The sequence below is a fragment of the Peromyscus eremicus genome, chromosome 22 (assembly GCF_949786415.1).
Source record: "Peromyscus eremicus chromosome 22, PerEre_H2_v1, whole genome shotgun sequence".
NCBI classification, from domain to species: Eukaryota; Metazoa; Chordata; class Mammalia; order Rodentia; family Cricetidae; genus Peromyscus; species Peromyscus eremicus.
The window spans coordinates 7,077,711-7,092,900 of record NC_081437.1 but is presented as its reverse complement, the minus strand read 5'-3'; the positions used below and the strand labels follow the sequence as shown (position 1 = coordinate 7,092,900).

The window sequence follows — 15,190 nt, the reverse complement described above, 5'->3', positions numbered from 1 at the left end:
TGTTCCTTAAAACTACCAGTGTTTCAGTTCAGATGTTGGTGTCTGGCCCTGTGCCACCTGTGATGATAATGGACTGAGCCTCTGAAACTGTAAGCCAGCCCCCAATTAAACACATTCTTTTATAAGAGTTGCCTTGGCCATGGCATCTCTTCACAACAATAGAACAGTGGCTAAGACATTATCCAATGGGATGATTGGTGTTGTCAAAATCTAGAATCACTTGAGAAATGGATCTCTGAGCATGCCTGTGGAGGATTATCTTGTGTTTATTGATAAGGACAGACCCATGTTGATTGGTGTTTAGGACCTGGGCTACATAAACAGTGGGAACAAGCTGAGCATAAGCATGCATAGATTAGCCCATTGTCTCTGCTTGTCTTAGGGGCCCTACTGCTGTGAAGAGACACCATGACCACGGCAACTCTTATAAAGGAAAACATTTAATTGGGGCTGGCTTACAGTTCAGAGGTTTAGTCCATTATCATAGCAGGAAGCATGGCAGCACGCAGACAGACATGGTGCTGGAGAAGCAGCTGAGAGTTCTACATCGACCCCTCAGGCAGCAGGAAGAGAAAGTGACACTGGGCCTGGCTTGAGCATCTGAAACCTCAAAGCCCGCCCTCACCGACACACTTCCTCCAACAAGGCCACGCCTCCTATTGTACCACTCCCTGTGGACCTATGGGGGCCATTTTCATCCAAACCACCCACTGCTCCTGACTGTGGGCAGGACTAGATGCTTCAAGCTGCCACCTTGAGTTCACCAGGTTGAACTGTACTTGAACTGTGAGCCAAAATAAGCCCTTTCCTCTTGAAGTTGCCCTTTTTCTGGGTATTTTATTACAACCACAGAAACATAAAACACCCTCCCACCAAAACCTAACAGAGCCACCCAGCAGTAGGATCTGTAAAGACACCTGGGGGATTCTAATACGCAGCCACAGTTAGGAATCCCTCATTCAAGCCAAACACCCCTTAAAGGGGAGAATAAAGCTAGAGGATCACATGTTCCGATTTCAAAATCGCTACAAAGCTATGGAAACCGAAACAGCCAGTTACTGGCAGAGAGACAGATATACAGGCTAGCAGAGTAGGATGGACAGTCTACCCGGAAATAAACGCCAACATATACGGCCAAATAACTTGACGAGGACACCAAGACTATTCCATAGGGAAAGGATAGATGTTCCAATAAACAGGCTGGGAAAACTGGATATCCACATGCAAATGGATGGGGTTGAACTCCTGCCTAAAGCCATACACAAAATTAAGTAAAAAGAGATCAAAACCTAAACATAAGACCTGAAATATTAAAGTCTTAGAAGAAAACACAGCGGGGAGCCTGAGAACATATTCTGAAGACTTCCTGGTTGTGGTAACAAAGGCACAGGCAACAGGAAAAAAGAGACTATTTTATGCATATTTAAAAATCTTACGTAGAAGACATTATCAACAGTGTTAAAAAGCTCCTCATAGCAGGAGAAAATATTTGCAAACTGTATTGTTTCTGTTAAGATACTACAATCTGCCAGGCAGTGGTGGTGCACGCCTTTAATTCCAACACTCAGGAGGCAGAGGCAGCATTAATCCCACTGATCGAGACTAAGACCACTACCACAATTTAAAGACAAATTTGATGCAAGCTTTAATTACATATTGGCCAGGTGGATGGGCTCTGGCCTAGTCCATACCCAGGTTCCTGGGAAATGGCCCAGAATCAAGTATGGCGAGGACTTAAGAAGGAAAACCCATGATTCATTGCATTTCCCGTCAGGTCCAATCAGGAGCAAGCATACATCCTGACATATTTCCTGCTTCCCACATATCATCAAGCACATCGGGTACAAATGAGTCAAACAAACTCGTTTGGGGGAGTGAAAACATGTGACTTGTTATTTTATATAAACAATAGTCTCCAGCATTTCAGGAATTATCCATCCTTGGGCAAGGGGCTTGCAGACCAGTGGCATTTTTGTTTCATGGATCTCTAAGGCATAGTAATGAAAACTTAAAATGTAACTTTGGCTCTCACAGCAGGAGGATCTCTGTGAGTTCAAGACCAGCCTGGTCTATAGCGCCAGTTCTGGGACAGCCAAGGCTACACAGAGAAACCCTGTCTGGAAAAACAAGACAAAACAAAGAAAACAAAAAGATACTACAGTCCAGGGCCTGGGGATACAGGTTAGTGGTCAACCTCCTGCCTGGGATGTGTAAGGCCCAGAGCCAGACTATCAAGGAATTTCTAAAACACAGTGACAACCCCAAACACACAGCTTGCTTTAAAAACAGGCAGAGGATTTCTCCAGAGTTCTCCACAAAATTTACTAAGGACCAGTAAGTCTAAGAAAAGATGCCCAACATCACTAATGATTCGAGGGAATGCAAATCACAGCTACATGGTACCGCCTCACACCCATTAAGATGGCTGCTACCAAGACAGAAATCATTTTGGTGAGGATATGGCAAACTGTAAACCCTTATGCACTCTTGGGAACATGAAACAGTTCCTTCACTGTGGAAAACAGTATGGTGATTCCTCAAAAGATTAAAAATTGGACGACTGTGATCCTCAATTCTACTGGGATTCCCCAAAGAATTGAAAGTTGAGTCCTAGAGAGAGATATCTATACATTCGTGTACATAGCAGCATTGTTCACAAAAGCTAAACCATGGAAGCTATCCACATGTCCATTGACAAATGACTGGGTAAGCTAAGCATAGCTCGTGTGTGTGTGTGTGTGTGTGTGTGTGTGTGTGTGTGTGTGTGTGTGTGTAAATGACATCTAGCCTGTTTCCTATAAGGCTGGACACAGGGCTGCTCACTCAGGCAACCTGCCATCCTTAGCCTCAGTGTTGACATCTGCCACACAGCCACTGAGGAGGAAGGAGTTATTATGCCTGTGGGTCCAGAGCGCAGAGACGGGACAGGGATGGGAAAGCGAGAAAAGGGCCAGGCTGGCTGTCCCCTTCGGTGCCGTGACTTTCGACGTCCTCTGCTTGATGAAGAGGACATCTCACATGGACATAGCATGTGACATTTGCAGCCAAGAGGTCACATTCCCTTCGGTTGGAGCCAAACTCACAGAGAAGCTGGAGGGGGGTGGGGGTGGGGAGGGGGAAGCTGCTCAGGGGAACCAGGGCAGAGACCTAGGGGAGCTAATGGAGGAGGGGAGGCAGGATTGCCTCCTTCAGACCCTAAAGGAAGACCCTCAGGAATTGAAGATGGGTTAAGATGGGGTGGGGACCAGTCCAGGGAGGTCTGCAGTCCCTTAGTGCTCTGTGGAGAGCTTCCTCTGAGACATGGCATTTTATGAGCGGGGTGTTCTTAGCTGCTAAGTGTCAGTATTCCAGTCTTATAGCCAAGCTCAATGTGTCAAGTCCCCTCCCCACCCCCCTAGACAGGGTTTCACTGAGTAGCCATGGTTGTCCTGGAACTCACTCTGTAGACCAGGTTAGCCTTGAACCTTATACGATATCTGCCTGCCTCTGCCTCCTGAGTGTTTTTGTTGTTTTCTGTTTTTCATCAAGTTCAATGTCAAACCAGGTCTATCCTCTCTTTCCTCATCTTGGAATTATCCTGCAGGAACTTTGGCCCATTCAGAGAATAAAACTTGAGACTCCCGGGTGGTGGTGGCACACGCCTTTGATTCCAGCACTCGGGAGGCAGAGGCAGGCGGAGCTCTGAGTTCGAGGCCAGCCTGGTCTACAGAGTGAGTTCCAGGACAGCCAGGGCCACACAGAGAAACCCCGTCTTGAAAAACAACAAACAACAAACAACAACAAAAAAACTTGAGACTCTATGCTGTGGATGCTTGATAGCTAAATAAAATGCTGACTGGCCAGTAGCCAGGCAGGAAGTATAGGCGGGACAAAGAGAGAGAATTCTGGGAAGTGGAAGGCTGAGGGGAGGAGACGCCAGCCTGCCATCCAGGGAGCAGCATGTAATGGCACACAGGTAAATCCACAGAACACGTGGCGACATATAGATGTACAGAAATGGGCTGAGTTTAAGTGTTATTGCTAGACAGTGGTAGGCCTGAGCTAATGGCCGAGCAGTTTAATTAATTTGAGCTTCTGAGTGATTATTTTATAAGTGGTTGTGGGGTCCGTGGGGCTGAGCAGGACTGGAGAAAACTCCAGCTACAACTCTGCCATGTCACTGTGTTCTGATCAAAACAGGCAAGAAACTCTGACATCCCACGTGCCCAGGATGCTTTCTCAGGTGGGAGGGGAGTTTCTTCCCCAAAACTGAAGACAGGAATAGTATGTGTTATAAGGGCTTCTAAATTCAGAGAGGGGCCCTGGGGCCTTTTCCACTCTTTGCTTATCACAACGCAAAAGGATATTTTTTTTTACTTTTATTAATTTCTAAAGTGTTTGCCAAACTCTGGGCTGTTCTTCCTCCCTGAGCCCTACTACCTTTCATAGGACCAATCTGCTGATCCTCCTGGACTTGGGAAAGGACTTTCTGGTGTATGAGGCTCACAGTCCTGCCTTCTGACAGCTACACCTGCTCCATGCCCTCTCCCCCCACTTCAGAGACACATTTCCTCGGCTCCCTCCTTCAACAAATGTCTGTCCCTGCCTTGGCCCTTTACCCAGAGGGTGGTCCTTGCTCCTGACCAGCCTCCCCTTCCTCCCTGCTCATCTCAGCCTGGGTCCCTTGGGTGCTGGACAGGCTTCCTGTCTGCATGTCTTGGGGCTTGACTCTGATGTCTTCTCCCTCCACTGGACACGTGTGGCAGGTCGCGGTCTTCTTCTGGGCACTGGCAGTGATCTGACATCTTTCAAAGACTAGGGTTGGTCTTTACATTAGAGCCGTCACCTGCATGAGGACATTCTTGGAGCCTCAGACCTCAGAGACCTGCTGGAGCTTCTTGGCATAGCTCCTAGGCTCCTTCTCAGGCCTGGTTTCCCTTCCTGCCCTGCCAAATTCAATCCCAAGACACTTCATCTCTGATCCAAGCCCCTCAACCCCAGCACAGCACCCAGCACATAGTAGATACTTATGATTACCGTTGACTTGGAATCAGAATGGGGACATACACACTCACTAATTGATTTTACTATTGTATGCAAACGTAAACCTAGATGTCATATGTTATATGATATATATGTGTGCATATATATGGAACACCTATGTGATTGGTATAGTTCATGCTTCTATAGCTGTGATGAACAAAATATGAGATTCAATTAAATACAAGAAAATGATATAATCAAGAGTGAACATGAAGTGCCTGAGGTTGCTATGGGTATAACATTGTACAGTGGGGTGTTTGTGTATGTGTGTGATATTTGTGCATGTGTGCACACCAGTGTGTACTGACCCACAGGCCCATGCCTGCGTGTGAGGCCATAGGTCAACTTTGAGTGTCTTCCTCTGTCATTCTCTACAGTATTTTTTGAGCCAATACTTCTCACTGAATCTGGAGGTTGCCATTCAGCTAGACTGACTGGCCAGAGAACCCTGGGATCTTCCTGTCCCAGCCTCTTGGCCCTCTGCCCAGCACTGGAGTTATACACACACTATCATGCTCAGCTTTTTTATGTGGTTCTGGTACTTTAACCTACTGAGCCATCTCCCTACCCCATAATATGCTGTTTTACTGTGAACTTGCTTTTTTTTTCTTTTTTTAATAAGTAAAAGGTATACACTCTAAACTAATGATAAATTAGCCAGGCTGAGGCTTGGTGATAAAACTCATGCTTATCGTACATAAGGCCCTGTGTGTGACTCCCAACACACACACACACACACACACACACACACACACACACACACACGCACGCATGCACGCACACACATACACAAGTGCACATACATAGGTTAAACATATAGAAAGTGATACTTGGCAAGAGAAGGGGTAAAGTTGTAATACAATAATCAAACCAGTAATATAGCCATCTATTACCAAGCATTTTGCTCTGTACAATAGCTATAATGTATCTATGGATAAAATTCCTTCCTGAGGAAGACACAAACAATGTCTACACCTCCTAAGGTCCCAATGACAAACTAGGGTATAATTCTAAAGTTCACTCTGGGAAACCAGTGGGTTTATTAGGCTGGCTTACAGAGTAATGGGTGAGGATTGCTGTGGAACAATCCTTTCTACACTATGAACATGTATTACTCTCATTGATTAATAAAAGGCTGATTGGCTGGTAGCTGGGCAGGAAGTTAGGTGAGAAAGTCAAACAGAATGCTGGGAAGGAGAAGGGTGGGGTCAGGAGTCGCCAGCCAGACTCAGAGGAGGCAAGATGAGAATGCCATACTGAGAAAAGGTAGCAAGCCCTGTGGCTAAACATAGATGAGAACTACGGGTAATTTAAGTGTAGGAGTTAGTAATTAGCCTGAGATATCGGCCAAGCATTTATAATTAATATAAGCCTCTGTGTGGTAATTTGGGAAGCAGCTGCTGAGTATTTGGTAGTTGTTAGCAGGACAGAAACTTCCATGTACAGAGGATTTATGGACTGAAAGGAGCAATGGGTGGCCTTAAGGCATCCACGCTGGAAGGTCTGCAGCCAGCGTGGATGATAGCTCCCACACGGCTGTGTGGACAATGACGTCCTCCCTAGTCCTTCCCAGCCTGCATTCCGGGAAGCTCCTCACTGAGGCCACGTACAACTAGGACAGAGTTGATGTAACAACCAGAGTGGCGTGGCTGGACACCCGGGTGGCCCACGACCAGGCCCCTCCTTCTGAGGGAACACAGGTAGTCACCAAGCAGACGGTGAAGATGGTGGCCGTTTGTCCAGGAGAACAGTCCTGTGGAACAGTGTCATACTTGCACACGACAGGCAGGCTAATGGCTTTGACACCACAAACTTGCACTACAGTGTCATTAGGCCATGGAGGTTTTTCTGCTACACTGTAGTGTCCAGACGCCTCTGTCATATATATCCATCAGTGACCAGGATGTTAGCTGTGATGTGACACATGGCTGAGTCAAACTGTTCTTTTCAAGAAGCTGAAAAAGAAAAAAGTGCCACCTTTTGGGAGCCTGCCAAGTCTACCTGTGGCTTGAAGCAACCGACCCATAGAAGCCTTCGAGGGGATCTGGAGGTCTTCCAACGTTAGTGTGATGGAGAAGGCCACGCACCGCATAGCCTGGACATACCGGCCATGCACACTGCTTCAAGGCACAGCCTGGGCCGGCCTCTGGGACAGCTGTCCTCTTGGATTAAGCAGAGCAACCGATTGTTCAGACTAGGACCCTGCAGGGTGGTCACCCAGGCAACTGATCCGGGGCCAGCACCCATAGAAACGGGCCGGATTACAATAGGCAAGATCTTTCTAGACAAAAGAACTTGTTAAAGCTCAAAGTAGCATGGCACCAATATTCTTTTATTTTTAAAAGCCAATTGTGTTATTGAAGAAAAGGCTGTGCTCTCTACCCATTTTGGCAATGGTTGGGGACTGCTTAGGGAATTGTCTTGAAGCTGTGTATGCTCCTGGACCCGGTGTTTTCTGAAACAGACAAAAAAAGGGGGGAGGGGTTGGTGAAATTGACAGTCTGAACTCCCGGTCTGGCTGCTGGATGAGCTGTGGCTGACCCATCCCCTGCGGAGAGAGATAAGGAGTGTGTCTTGGGAACTGAAGGGGCTCCTGTTGGAGTCACTGCGAGGCTGTGACAAGGACAGGGAAGCCAGAGACCACTGACACCTGCTGGGGGTGAGGGAATGGTTACTCTCTCCAGATACCTCAAAGTGTGATTTCTCCCCGTGGCACTGGCCCAGGCAGTTCCTGTCATAGAGGATGCCGTCTCCCCTCTGGTACTATCCCTGGTCTAGCAGTAAGTGGCTGGAAAGCCTGGATTCTGCAACAACATGTCTAAATCCATAGCCCAGATTGCTTCCCTTGTTCCCACCACGGGCAGTATGATGGAGTGAGGTGTATCTTAGCCCCCTCTATGGACTCCGTGAGTTCCCATAATTACCTTCTTTTAATTGTGTGTATGTTTGTGGGCATATGCACAAGGGTATGGTCGTGAGCCTCTTAACGTGAGTTCTCTGCAAGGATCAGCAAGGGTTCTTAGCCTGAGCCACTCTCCAGCCTGAGTGCTTGTTTTTAGACATCATATGTTTGTTTTGTTGAAATTCTTTTTTGTTGTTTTGTTTTGGTTTGGTTTTTTTTGTTTGTTTGTTTGTTTTGTTTTGTTTTGTTTTGTTTTTCGAGACAGGGTTTCTCTGTGTAGCTTTGCGCCTTTCCTGGAACTCACTTGGTAGCCCAGGCTGGCCTCGAACTCACAGAGATCCGCCTGGCTCTGCCTCCCGAGTGCTGGGATTGTTTTGTTTTTGAGACAGGGTTTCTCTGTGTAACAGTCCCGGGTGTCCTGGAACCAGCTCTGTAGCCCAGGCTGGCCTTGAATTGACAGAGATCTGCCTGCTTCTGCCTCCCGAGTGCTGGGATTAATGGCGTGTGCCACTGCTGCCTGGCTGTTGAAATTCTTGAACAAAACATTTTATCAAGTATTTAGTCAAAGTCTGTCTTTAAAGCAGAAATGAATATCCTTCCCTCAGACTGAGACCAGTTCTTGGTCATTGATTCTCACGTTGATGATGCACACATACATGTTCTTGAAAGCCACAGAGTCATTATCATGGGCCCCTTGAAAGAACATCAGTGCGGTGGCCAAGGGCAGGGCTTTCTGGGCACAGTGGTACACACTTGTAATCCTAGCACTTAGGTGGAGGCAGGAAGGTCATGAGTTCAAGACCCAACTGGACTATATAGTAAGACCTTGTCTTAAAAAAGATGAGGAAGAAAGGGGCTTCAGAGGAAGCTCAGTAGGTCAAGAAGACTTCCTGTGCAACCAGAAGGGACTGAGATCCCAGCACCCACGGAACAAGGCGATCATGATCTTGAATGTGTAACCAGAAGGGACTGAGTTGAGATCCCAGCACCCACGGAACAAGGCGATCATGATCTTGAGTGTGCTCATAACTCCAGAGGGAGAAGGACTTCTGGGCTTGCTGGCTGCCTTCTCAGATGAAAAATGTGAGCTCCACATTCAGGGAGAGACTCTGCTTCAAAGGGATAAGGCAGGGAATGATAGAAACAGACAATGTCCTCTTCCAGCCCTCTCTCATACACACACACACACACACACACACACACACACACACTTGATACTCACATACACACACACACAGAAAGAATGAGGAAGGAGGAAAGGACAATGATAAGGTTTCCACATCCAGCAGGCCTGGGTTGGAATCCCGGTGCCAATACCCAGTATGGCCCCAAGCCGCCAACTTGTACGGTGGTTTTGCCTGGTAGGGGGATGTAAGGCTCACAGGAGCCCTGCCAAATCAGACAGCGCTCTGGCCGGCCAGCACTCGGCGTCTTGGCTCCATCACTGTCATTCACTAATCTCACTCCTGGTCACGCCTGCCCTTCCTTGCTTCTCATTCTCTTCCTTTGGGAGGCAGTGGGTGGAAACAGCATCACCCCTGAGCATGGAACGGAGCAGTCAGCCTGGTGAATGACATCAGCCGCCGACAAAAGCTGCTTTTTAGAGACAGGATGTTTGCTTGGCCAAAAGCAAAGGGGCAGCCTGGAAATCTAATCAAGTCCCGGCCACACGTCAAGGGAAGCGGAAGCCTTTATGAGTGCTGTTAATGGGGATGCAGCGAGAGTGTGCAGTCCTGGAAGGCCGGCCCACAGAACGCGTGCATACACACACACACACACACACACACACACACACACTCACACACACACACACACACACACACACACTCACACACACACACACACACACACTCACACACACTCACACACAGAAAACCACACCTCGGAAGGCTGACGGTTGTGGCTCTGTCACCTTGTCATCCCGCTGGAGAACATCCAATAGGATCCCTTGGCTCTAATTTCACGGTCACCAGGTGACCTTGAAATTTCCCTCTATGAGAAAGCAGCAACCCCAGACACCAGCCCCTGCTTGGTGGGCACTGTAGTTTCTGGTAACTTTATCAGTGTTCCTGGCAGTTTGGTTATCATGGGAAAGGTCTGCCCTAGAGACCTAGTCGGATGTCTGATTTGGATAGTGCTGATGCTGCTGAAGTATGGAAGTTCTCCAGCCACTTGTCCATCTGTCTGTAATTACACTGACTGTCTGCATCAACTCTCCAAGGTCCCTCTACCAATTGTGTAGTCCAGCCGCTCTGCGGTTGACGTTCTGAAGGCGACAACCCTTGCCTTAGGGTTACCTACTCAGCCCAAAATCATGAGTCCATAGCTGAGAGACAGGGCCCAGCTTCAGGGGTGATGGCCCAGCTCAAAGGCACCTCTCCTCGGCCTGTAAGATACCTAAGTAAAGAGTTAGATCAGGTGGCAAAGGGCTAGCCTAGGTGCCTGTGGACAGTGGCTGCCACTGGACTCCTAATTCCTGAAGCCCAAAAGTTGACTCTTGGCTGTCCCCTGAAGGTCCATAAACCTCATCACGTAACAAACATTCTAAAATTCCAAGGGAAACCTCTGGCTGGCTGGTAACAGACTTCACATATACCAGGAGAGGAAGGGGAGCCTGCCCACTCTTGTGAGGAGGTCCTCGTGGATGGTTATACAGCTCGTCCCGATCTCTCAAACCAACCATTGGCAAACCCTGACTTGGTCCTCTATACAGACAAAGTTCTTGTAAAAGAGGGGCTCCGATATGCAGAATATGCAATAGTCGTTGACCTCGAGGTGCCTGGATCAGGACCGACACCTAGAAACTAGAGGACTCAGCAGAGCTGATAGCTCTCACTCAGGCTCTAGATGGGTCCCAAAGAAAGAGAGTTAATATTTACACAGACTCCACATATGCTTTCCCTGTCCTCCATGCCCATGACACTATTTGGAAGCAAAGAGGCCTCCCCAGTACAGCTGGGACCTGACCCCTGTAAAACATTCCCAAGAATTGTCGGGCTTCCAGATGCGGTCCTTTTACCCACCTCAGTGGCTGTGATGCACTGCCCTGAGCACCAGGGAGGATGGCCCTACACAAGATGGAACTAGACGGCTGATTCTGAGGCCAGGAGAGCTGCACTAGACACCTACAGAGCCCCACCCTTCAGGAAGGGTCCCTGCTGCCTCTCGGGAGACCCGAATATCCCTCAGAGGAAATGGCCTTTGCTTGTGTGACAGAGTGGCATCCAGACCCCAGGGCATGGAGGTGGTTAACATCCAAAGGACCAACTGCTCTTGCCAGTGTCCTACAAAGGAACGTCGTGGAGTCCCTACATCAGATCTATCACCCGAGACAGAAAAACACATTTATTTTTGAGAGGGGGGAAAAATGTTTCTAGGACAAGGCTTAAGTGAGACGATCCAGCAGGCAGTACAAGGTGTGAAATGTGTCAAAAAAGTAATCCCTTGAGCAGATGCCTGCAGCCTCAGGAACCCAGAGACAGAGCATTTTCCCTGAAAAAAACTGACAAGCAGACCCCTCTGTGCTTGGTGAGTCTAACTCCAAACATCTCCCAGCCTTGGTAGACACTTTCACAGGGAGGAGACTTTCCCATGTAAAACAGAAAAGGTGACTGAGGTAATTACAATGTTATTTTCTGGAATAACTCCCAGGCTTGGCCTACCTAAGAGCCTTCAGTGGCCTGCCTTTAAGACAGAAGTAACTCAAGGGTTAACCGAAGCCTTGGGAATTCAGTGCAACCTACATTGTGTGTGACAACCCCCACCCACACAGGTGGAATCCTAAGACCGCCCATTTCCCCCCTCATCCCCCCCACTCCCACCCCCCCCCCCGAACGCACATTCTCTCTAGGAATACTTACTGAGCCGACAGGCAAGAATCGGGGAACCTTAGATCGAAAACAAGAAGTGATGCAGCCCACTGAGGGTGCTTTTAAGTTATATTCACCTGGTCCAGGGCCTTCGTGCTGAAAAATAGTTTAAAAAGGAATGGGGAGAGAGAGAGAGAGTTTATTTTCACTAACATTTGGTGTGTTTTAAAGCATTATTTGCCTTCTACAAATAAACACATCATCAATGATGTGATAGAAAGTTCCCAGACTGGGGCTTGCAGGATCTTGCTGTGGAATAATCCTCTTGTATACTGTAAAGATTTGTCACTCGAATTGGTTTAATAAAATGCTGATTGGCCAGTAACTGGGCAAGAAGTATAGGTGGGGCGACCAAACTAAGGATGATGGGAAGGAGAAGGGTGGAGTCAGGAGAAACACCAGCCAGCCACCGAGACAGCAGGATGTGTAGAAAATGAGGTAACAAGCCATGAGCCACGTGGCAAAGCATAAACAGAAATATGGGTTAATTTAAGCGTAACAGTTAGCCAGTAATAAGCCTGAGCTATTGGCCAAGCATTTATAAATAATATTAAGTCTCTGTGTGGTAATTTGGAAGAAGCTACCTGGATGGGGAGTGGGTGGTCAGGATAGGAAAATTCCAACTACAGGATCTTACATGAGTGTGACCTAAAATCATAAGAAACTGGAGTAGCACCAGGCGGTGGTGGTGCACACCTTTAATCCTAGCACTCATGAGGCAGAGCCAGGCGGATCTCTGTGAGTTTGAAGCTAGCCTGGGCTACAGAGTGAGTTCCAGGAAAGGCACCAAAGCTACACAAAGAAACCTTGTCTCAAAAAACCAAAAAAAAAAAAAAAAAGAAAAAAAAAAAAAGAACTCGGAGTAGTAAGCATGCTATCTGTCTTACCTGTCCCAGGTATAATAACTGTGAGAGGAGGGAGAGAGACTGAGTGACCCGGGGGTGTGTCTGAGTTAGAGCTTCTATTGCTGTGATGAAACACCCTGACCTAAATCCAGTTGGGGAGGAAAGGGTTTATTTGGCTTACACTTCTATATCATTGTTCATTATTGAAGGAAATCAAGACAGGAACTCACACAGGGCAGGAACCTGGAGGCAGGAACTGATGCAGAGAGGTCATGGAGAGGTGCTGCTTACTGGCTTGATCACCATGGCTTACTCAGTCTGCTTTCTTATAGAACCCAGGACCACCAGCCCAGGGATAGCACCACCACCATAGGCTGGGCCCTCCCCATCACTCACTAATTAAGAAAATGCCTTACAGCCAGATCTTAGGGAGACATTCTCTCAATCGAGGCTTCCTCCTTTCAGTTGACATAAACTAGCCATGCAGGGTGTTTCTCCATGCCCTGCTGGGATCTCCAGTGCCTGCAGGCTCCTGTCCCACACCTCGGTACCCCGTGCATGCACACACCTCCAGGCAGTCTGCCCTGCTTGTTGGTCTGGCTGTGAGCTGTGATTTGCGGATCAGCTGTTGGCTTTAGAAAGCATACTGACTCCTCTGAAAGCATATATCTGTGACTGTGAGTCTGAAAAAGCAGTCCCAGCAATTCACTGGTGCAAGCACAATGCTATTGGGTAAACACAAATGGCAATCTCAAAAACAGCAAACACTCCTCAGGAAAATTAACAGAGGACAATTCACAAAGGAGGAAATGCAAATATTCAATGAGAGAACTCATTCATAACCAGATAACTCCCCACGGTAACAGGTAACAGTGGTATTCTTCCAAATGGAAAAGAGGACTCTTGGCAGTTGTCTCAATTAGGGTTTCTATTGCTGTGAAGAGACACCATGACCACGGCGACTCTTATAAAGGAAAACATTTAATTGGGGTGGCAGCTTACAGTTTCAGAGGTCCAGTCCATTATCATCACAGCGGCATGTAGGCAGACAGGGAACTGGAGCTGAGAGTCCTTACATCTGGACTCAGAGGCAACAGGAAGTCAACTGACTGTCACATTGAGTGAAGCTTGAGACAAGAGACCTCAAAGCCCACCCCCATCGTGACACACTTCCTCCAGCAAGACCACACCCACTCCAACAAGGCCACACCTCCTCACGGTGCCACTCCCTTTGAGGGCCATTTTCTTTCAAACCACCACAGTGGTGTTCAAGGACAGAGCACTTACACAGCTTGTGTTCTACGAAAAAGAACTGAAAAAGGAGAAAGGATGGGTGTAGAGAAGCCATGAGGAGTGGAGGAAAATGACCTGAGGGTTAGTAAGCGTGGGCACTCCTCGGGGATGGTGGCAGAAGAATAGTTTAATCGAAGTCTCTGCAGTGGGCTGGCTGGATCTGCTTTAAAATGCACGCGCTGGTTCAGAGGTGGGGAGAGAGGCAAAGAGGAAGCTGGAGTGGGAGAGCAAGAACCTCTCTCCCACTTTCAAATAGCTCATCGCCTCAAGGGTGGAGCAGGATAAAAAGCAGAAATGATTCTTTCTGGCAGAGTGTCTTGGCTCTGCTCCTAAAACAAATGAAGGAATGGGTTGGAGATGGGAGAGAAAGTGGGGAAACGTCCAGAAGCTAATCACTGTTGAGCGGGCCGAGGAGGGCTCTCTGTTAGTCAGCCTCACATGTCCGTGTATGGATGCTGTTTGGGTTTGGTGTTTTTTTTGTGGCGCGAGGATCAAACCCAGGGCCTCGTGACACTAGGTAAGCATCCTGCCACAGCCCTGTATCCCAAACCATAGGCTGTGTGTTCACAGTATGAAGTTAAAAACAGTATCAATGGGCTGGAGGGATAGCTCAGTGGTTAAGATCGCATACTGCAAAGAGATGAGGCAGGAGGAGGAGGAAGAGGAGGAGGAGGTGGTGGACGAGGTGGAGGAAGAAGAGGAAGAGGATGAGGAAGAGGAAGAATAATAAAATATAATAACAGTAAGAAAGAAAGTTCACACTGCTCTTGCAGAAAACCCAGGTTGGGTTCCCAGCCTCAACACAGGGACTAAGAACTGCCTGTAATTCCAGTTCCAGGGGATCTGACGTCCTCTTCTGGTCTCTCAGGGCACTTGCGCGCGCACACACACACCTTTCAAAAGGTAAAAATAAATCTTTTAGAAAATGTGTATTCTTTTGACCTAGCCATTCCACACTTAGGTATTTGTCCTAAGAAATAAAGAATGTGAATTGGATAAATTCTAGCCAGAGATATTCACAGTGACTTTGCTTCCAAAAGCAAAAAATTGGAACTAAACTAAGTGACTAGTAATGTGTTCCTGGTTAAGTAATTTGACTCAGTGTTGTTATGAATATAAAATAGCTTTTTGTTTGTTTTGTTTTTCAAAACAGGATCTCCATATGCAGACCATGCTTATTTCAAATTCACAGCCCTCGCTGGTCTCTGAGTGCTGAGCATGGGTTACCGTATCCAGTGTGTAAGTTTCCAAGTCCCAGG

At 47.6% G+C, this 15,190-nt stretch overlaps 1 long non-coding RNA gene across 1 annotated transcript; it reads right to left on the bottom strand.

Annotated features, from left to right (window-relative positions):
* Positions 1–7,333: 7,333 nt before the first annotated feature.
* Positions 7,334–11,922, bottom strand: LOC131897544 (uncharacterized). Its single transcript, XR_009375723.1, has 2 exons — positions 11,785–11,922; positions 7,334–7,477 (listed from the first exon to the last, which is right to left on the bottom strand). It is a non-coding gene; the product is annotated as an uncharacterized LOC131897544 (long non-coding RNA).
* Between the last annotated feature and the right edge of the window lie 3,268 nt (positions 11,923–15,190).